This window comes from Carassius carassius, unplaced genomic scaffold (genome assembly GCF_963082965.1).
Source record: "Carassius carassius unplaced genomic scaffold, fCarCar2.1 SCAFFOLD_60, whole genome shotgun sequence".
Taxonomy (NCBI): domain Eukaryota; kingdom Metazoa; phylum Chordata; class Actinopteri; order Cypriniformes; family Cyprinidae; genus Carassius; species Carassius carassius.
In genome coordinates this window covers 42,501-47,500 of record NW_026775084.1, presented here as the reverse complement: position 1 = coordinate 47,500, position 5,000 = coordinate 42,501, and the positions used below count along the sequence as shown (strand labels likewise).

The following is a 5,000-nucleotide window of genomic DNA, read 5'->3' as shown; positions in this document are numbered from 1 at the left end:
AAAAAGAGTCAATGCCCAGTCTTAGAAAACCGAAACAGGTTTGGGCCTGTTTAGTAGTTTTGGAACTTTTCACTAATTGTCTAATAATCTAGCAAAAAAAAAAAAAAAAAAAAATAGTCAATGCCCAGTCTTAGAAAACCGAAACAGGTTTGGGCCTGGTTAGTACTTTTGGAAATTTTCAGTAATTATGTAATATATTTGCAAAAAAAAAAATTAAATAAATAAAGAGTCAATGCCCAATCTCAGAATCTAAGCAGGTTTGGGCCCAGTTAGTACTTGGATGGGAGACTGCTTGGAAATACCGATTATAGTGGCTGATCTTTAAATAGCCCTCTCTTTGCAGCCTCCTTTGCAGCCTCCTTTGCTTACGGCCATACCAGCCTGGCTATGCCCGATCTCGTCTGATCTCGGAAGCTAAGCAGGTTTGGGCCTGGTTAGTACTTGGATGGGAGACCGCCTGGGAATACCAGGTGCTGTAAGCTTTTAGGTTTCCTTCTCTACTTATATAATGCACTGGCGGTTATAGTGGCTGATCTTTAAATAGCCCTCTCTTTGCAGCCCAGTACTTTTGGAATTTTTCAGTAATTATCTAAGAGTTTTGCATAAATAAAAAAAAAAAAAAAAAAAAAGAGTCAATGCCCAGTCTTAGAAAACCGAAACAGGTTTGGGCCTGTTTAGTAGTTTTGGAACTTTTCATTAATTGTCTAATAATCTAGCAAAAAAAAAAAAAAAAAAAAAGAGTCAATGCCCAGTCTTAGAAAACCGAAACAGGTTTGGGCCTGGTTAGTACTTTTGGAAATTTTCAGTAATTATGTAATAAATTTGCAAAAAAAAAAATTAAATAAATAAAGAGTCAATGCCCAATCTCAGAATCTAAGCAGGTTTGGGCCCAGTTAGTACTTGGATGGGAGACTGCTTGGAAATACCGATTATAGTGGCTGATCTTTAAATAGCCCTCTCTTTGCAGCCTCTTTGCAGCCTCCTTCGCTTACGGCCATACCAGCCTGGCTATGCCCGATCTCGTCTGATCTCGGAAGCTAAGCAGGTTTGGGCCTGGTTAGTACTTGGATGGGAGACCGCCTGGGAATACCAGGTGCTGTAAGCTTTTAGGTTTCCTTCTCTACTTATATAATGCACTGGCGGTTATAGTGGCTGATCTTTAAATAGCCCTCTCTTTGCAGCCCAGTACTTTTGGAATTTTTCAGTAATTATCTAAGAGTTTTGCATAAATAAAAAAAAAAAAAAAAAAAAAGAGTCAATGCCCAGTCTTAGAAAACCGAAACAGGTTTGGGCCTGTTTAGTAGTTTTGGAACTTTTCACTAATTGTCTAATAATCTAGCAAAAAAAAAAAAAAAAAAAAAGAGTCAATGCCCAGTCTTAGAAAACCGAAACAGGTTTGGGCCTGGTTAGTACTTTTGGAAATTTTCAGTAATTATGTAATAAATTTGCAAAAAAAAAATTTAAATAAATAAAGAGTCAATGCCCAATCTCAGAATCTAAGCAGGTTTGGGCCCAGTTAGTACTTGGATGGGAGACTGCTTGGAAATACCGATTATAGTGGCTGATCTTTAAATAGCCCTCTCTTTGCAGCCTCCTTCGCTTACGGCCATACCAGCCTGGCTATGCCCGATCTCGTCTGATCTCGGAAGCTAAGCAGGTTTGGGCCTGGTTAGTACTTGGATGGGAGACCGCCTGGGAATACCAGGTGCTGTAAGCTTTTAGGTTTCCTTCTCTACTTATATAATGCACTGGCGGTTATAGTGGCTGATCTTTAAATAGCCCTCTCTTTGCAGCCCAGTACTTTTGGAATTTTTCAGTAATTATCTAAGAGTTTTGCATAAATAAAAAAAAAAAAAAAAAAAAGAGTCAATGCCCAGTCTTAGAAAACCGAAACAGGTTTGGGCCTGTTTAGTAGTTTTGGAACTTTTCACTAATTGTCTAATAATCTAGCAAAAAAAAAAAAAAAAAAAAAAAGAGTCAATGCCCAGTCTTAGAAAACCGAAACAGGTTTGGGCCTGTTTAGTAGTTTTGGAACTTTTCATTAATTGTCTAATAATCTAGCAAAAAAAAAAAAAAAAAAAAAGAGTCAATGCCCAGTCTTAGAAAACCGAAACAGGTTTGGGCCTGGTTAGTACTTTTGGAAATTTTCAGTAATTATGTAATAAATTTGCAAAAAAAAAATTTAAATAAATAAAGAGTCAATGCCCAATCTCAGAATCTAAGCAGGTTTGGGCCCAGTTAGTACTTGGATGGGAGACTGCTTGGAAATACCGATTATAGTGGCTGATCTTTAAATAGCCCTCTCTTTGCAGCCTCCTTCGCTTACGGCCATACCAGCCTGGCTATGCCCGATCTCGTCTGATCTCGGAAGCTAAGCAGGTTTGGGCCTGGTTAGTACTTGGATGGGAGACCGCCTGGGAATACCAGGTGCTGTAAGCTTTTAGGTTTCCTTCTCTACTTATATAATGCACTGGCGGTTATAGTGGCTGATCTTTAAATAGCCCTCTCTTTGCAGCCCAGTACTTTTGGAATTTTTCAGTAATTATCTAAGAGTTTTGCATAAATAAAAAAAAAAAAAAAAAAAAAAGAGTCAATGCCCAGTCTTAGAAAACCGAAACAGGTTTGGGCCTGTTTAGTAGTTTTGGAACTTTTCACTAATTGTCTAATAATCTAGCAAAAAAAAAAAAAAAAAAAAAGAGTCAATGCCCAGTCTTAGAAAACCGAAACAGGTTTGGGCCAGGTTAGTACTTTTGGAAATTTTCAGTAATTATGTAATAAATTTGCAAAAATTTTTTTAAATAAATAAAGAGTCAATGCCCAATCTCAGAATCTAAGCAGGTTTGGGCCCAGTTAGTACTTGGATGGGAGACTACCTGGAAATACCGATTATAGTGGCTGATCTTTAAATAGCCCTCTCTTTGCAGCCTCGTTCGCTTACGGCCATACCAGCATGGCTATGCCCGATCTCGTCTGATCTCGGAAGCTAAGCAGGTTTGGCCCTGGTTAGTACTTGGATGGGAGACCGCCTGGGAATACCAGGTGCTGTAAGCTTTTAGGTTTCCTTCTCTACTTATATAATGCACTGGCAGTTATAGTGGCTGATCTTTAAATAGCCCTCTCTTTGCAGCCTCCTTCGCTTACGGCCATACCAGCCTGGCTATGCCCGATCTCGTCTGATCTCGGAAGCTAAGCAGGTTTGGGCCTGGTTAGTACTTGGATGGGAGACAGCCTGGGAATACCAGGTGCTGTAAGCTTTTAGGTTTCCTTCTCTACTTATATAATGCACTGGCGGTTATAGTGGCTGATCTTTAAATAGCCCTCTCTTTGCAGCCCAGTACTTTTGGAATTTTTCAGTAATTATCTAAGAGTTTTGCATAAGTAAAAAAAAAAAAAAAAAAAAAGAGTCAATGCCCAGTCTTAGAAAACCGAAACAGGTTTGGGCCTGTTTAGTAGTTTTGGAACTTTTCACTAATTGTCTAATAATCTAGCAAAAAAAAAAAAAAAAAAAAAGAGTCAATGCCAAGTATTAGAAAACCGAAACAGGTTTGGGCCTGTTTAGTAGTTTTGGAACTTTTCATTAATTGTCTAATAATCCAGCAAAAAAAAAAAAAAAAAAAAAGAGTCAATGCCCAGTCTTAGAAAACCGAAACAGGTTTGGGCCTGGTTAGTACTTTTGGAAATTTTCAGTAATTATGTAATAAATTTGCAAAAAAAAAAATTAAATAAATAAAGAGTCAATGCCCAATCTCAGAATCTAAGCAGGTTTGGGCCCAGTTAGTACTTGGATGGGAGACTGCTTGGAAATACCGATTATAGTGGCTGATCTTTAAATAGCCCTCTCTTTGCAGCCTCCTTCGCTTACGGCCATACCAGCCTGGCTATGCCCGATCTCGTCTGATCTCGGAAGCTAAGCAGGTTTGGGCCTGGTTAGTACTTGGATGGGAGACCGCCTGGGAATACCAGGTGCTGTAAGCTTTTAGGTTTCCTTCTCTACTTATATAATGCACTGGCGGTTATAGTGGCTGATCTTTAAATAGCCCTCTCTTTGCAGCCCAGTACTTTTGGAATTTTTCAGTAATTATCTAAGAGTTTTGCATAAATAAAAAAAAAAAAAAAAAAAAAGAGTCAATGCCCAGTCTTAGAAAACCGAAACAGGTTTGGGCCTGTTTAGTAGTTTTGGAACTTTTCACTAATTGTCTAATAATCTAGCAAAAAAAAAAAAAAAAAAAAAAAGAGTCAATGCCCAGTCTTAGAAAACCGAAACAGGTTTGGGCCTGTTTAGTAGTTTTGGAACTTTTCATTAATTGTCTAATAATCTAGCAAAAAAAAAAAAAAAAAAAAAAGAGTCAATGCCCAGTCTTAGAAAACCGAAACAGGTTTGGGCCAGGTTAGTACTTTTGGAAATTTTCAGTAATTATGTAATAAATTTGCAAAAAAATTTTTAAATAAATAAAGAGTCAATGCCCAATCTCAGAATCTAAGCAGGTTTGGGCCCAGTTAGTACTTGGATGGGAGACTACCTGGAAATACCGATTATAGTGGCAGATCTTTAAATAGCCCTCTCTTTGCAGCCTCGTTCGCTTACGGCCATACCAGCATGGCTATGCCCGATCTCGTCTGATCTCGGAAGCTAAGCAGGTTTGGGCCTGGTTAGTACTTGGATGGGAGACCGCCTGGGAATACCAGGTGCTGTAAGCTTTTAGGTTTCCTTCTCTACTTATATAATGCACTGGCAGTTATAGTGGCTGATCTTTAAATAGCCCTCTCTTTGCAGCCTCCTTCGCTTACGGCCATACCAGCCTGGCTATGGCCGATCTCGTCTGATCTCGGAAGCTAAGCAGGTTTGGGCCTGGTTAGTACTTGGATGGGAGACCGCCTGGGAATACCAGGTGCTGTAAGCTTTTAGGTTTCCTTCTCTACTTATATAATGCACTGGCGGTTATAGTGGCTGATCTTTAAATAGCCCTCTCTTTGCAGCCCAGTACTTTTGGAATTTTTCA

At 38.9% G+C, this 5,000-nt stretch overlaps 9 non-coding genes across 9 annotated transcripts; all 9 read left to right on the top strand.

The window, feature by feature from the left end:
- The first annotated feature begins 363 nt into the window (after positions 1 to 363).
- On the top strand, positions 364 to 482 carry LOC132134899 (5S ribosomal RNA). The gene has a single exon (XR_009429872.1). It is a non-coding gene; the product is annotated as a 5S ribosomal RNA (ribosomal RNA).
- A 504-nt stretch (positions 483 to 986) lies between these two features.
- Positions 987 to 1,105, top strand: LOC132134887 (5S ribosomal RNA). Its single transcript, XR_009429861.1, has one exon. It is a non-coding gene; the product is annotated as a 5S ribosomal RNA (ribosomal RNA).
- Positions 1,106 to 1,598: 493 nt separating this feature from the next.
- LOC132134875 (5S ribosomal RNA) lies at positions 1,599 to 1,717 on the top strand. Its single transcript, XR_009429850.1, has one exon. It is a non-coding gene; the product is annotated as a 5S ribosomal RNA (ribosomal RNA).
- Positions 1,718 to 2,320: 603 nt separating this feature from the next.
- On the top strand, positions 2,321 to 2,439 carry LOC132134864 (5S ribosomal RNA). Its single transcript, XR_009429839.1, has one exon. It is a non-coding gene; the product is annotated as a 5S ribosomal RNA (ribosomal RNA).
- Positions 2,440 to 2,932: 493 nt separating this feature from the next.
- LOC132136135 (5S ribosomal RNA) lies at positions 2,933 to 3,051 on the top strand. Its single transcript, XR_009431036.1, has one exon. It is a non-coding gene; the product is annotated as a 5S ribosomal RNA (ribosomal RNA).
- Positions 3,052 to 3,135: 84 nt separating this feature from the next.
- Positions 3,136 to 3,254, top strand: LOC132136078 (5S ribosomal RNA). The gene has a single exon (XR_009430983.1). It is a non-coding gene; the product is annotated as a 5S ribosomal RNA (ribosomal RNA).
- Positions 3,255 to 3,856: 602 nt separating this feature from the next.
- On the top strand, positions 3,857 to 3,975 carry LOC132134852 (5S ribosomal RNA). The gene has a single exon (XR_009429827.1). It is a non-coding gene; the product is annotated as a 5S ribosomal RNA (ribosomal RNA).
- Positions 3,976 to 4,579: 604 nt separating this feature from the next.
- LOC132135600 (5S ribosomal RNA) lies at positions 4,580 to 4,698 on the top strand. The gene has a single exon (XR_009430536.1). It is a non-coding gene; the product is annotated as a 5S ribosomal RNA (ribosomal RNA).
- An 84-nt stretch (positions 4,699 to 4,782) lies between these two features.
- On the top strand, positions 4,783 to 4,901 carry LOC132135879 (5S ribosomal RNA). Its single transcript, XR_009430797.1, has one exon. It is a non-coding gene; the product is annotated as a 5S ribosomal RNA (ribosomal RNA).
- The last annotated feature ends 99 nt before the right edge of the window (positions 4,902 to 5,000 follow it).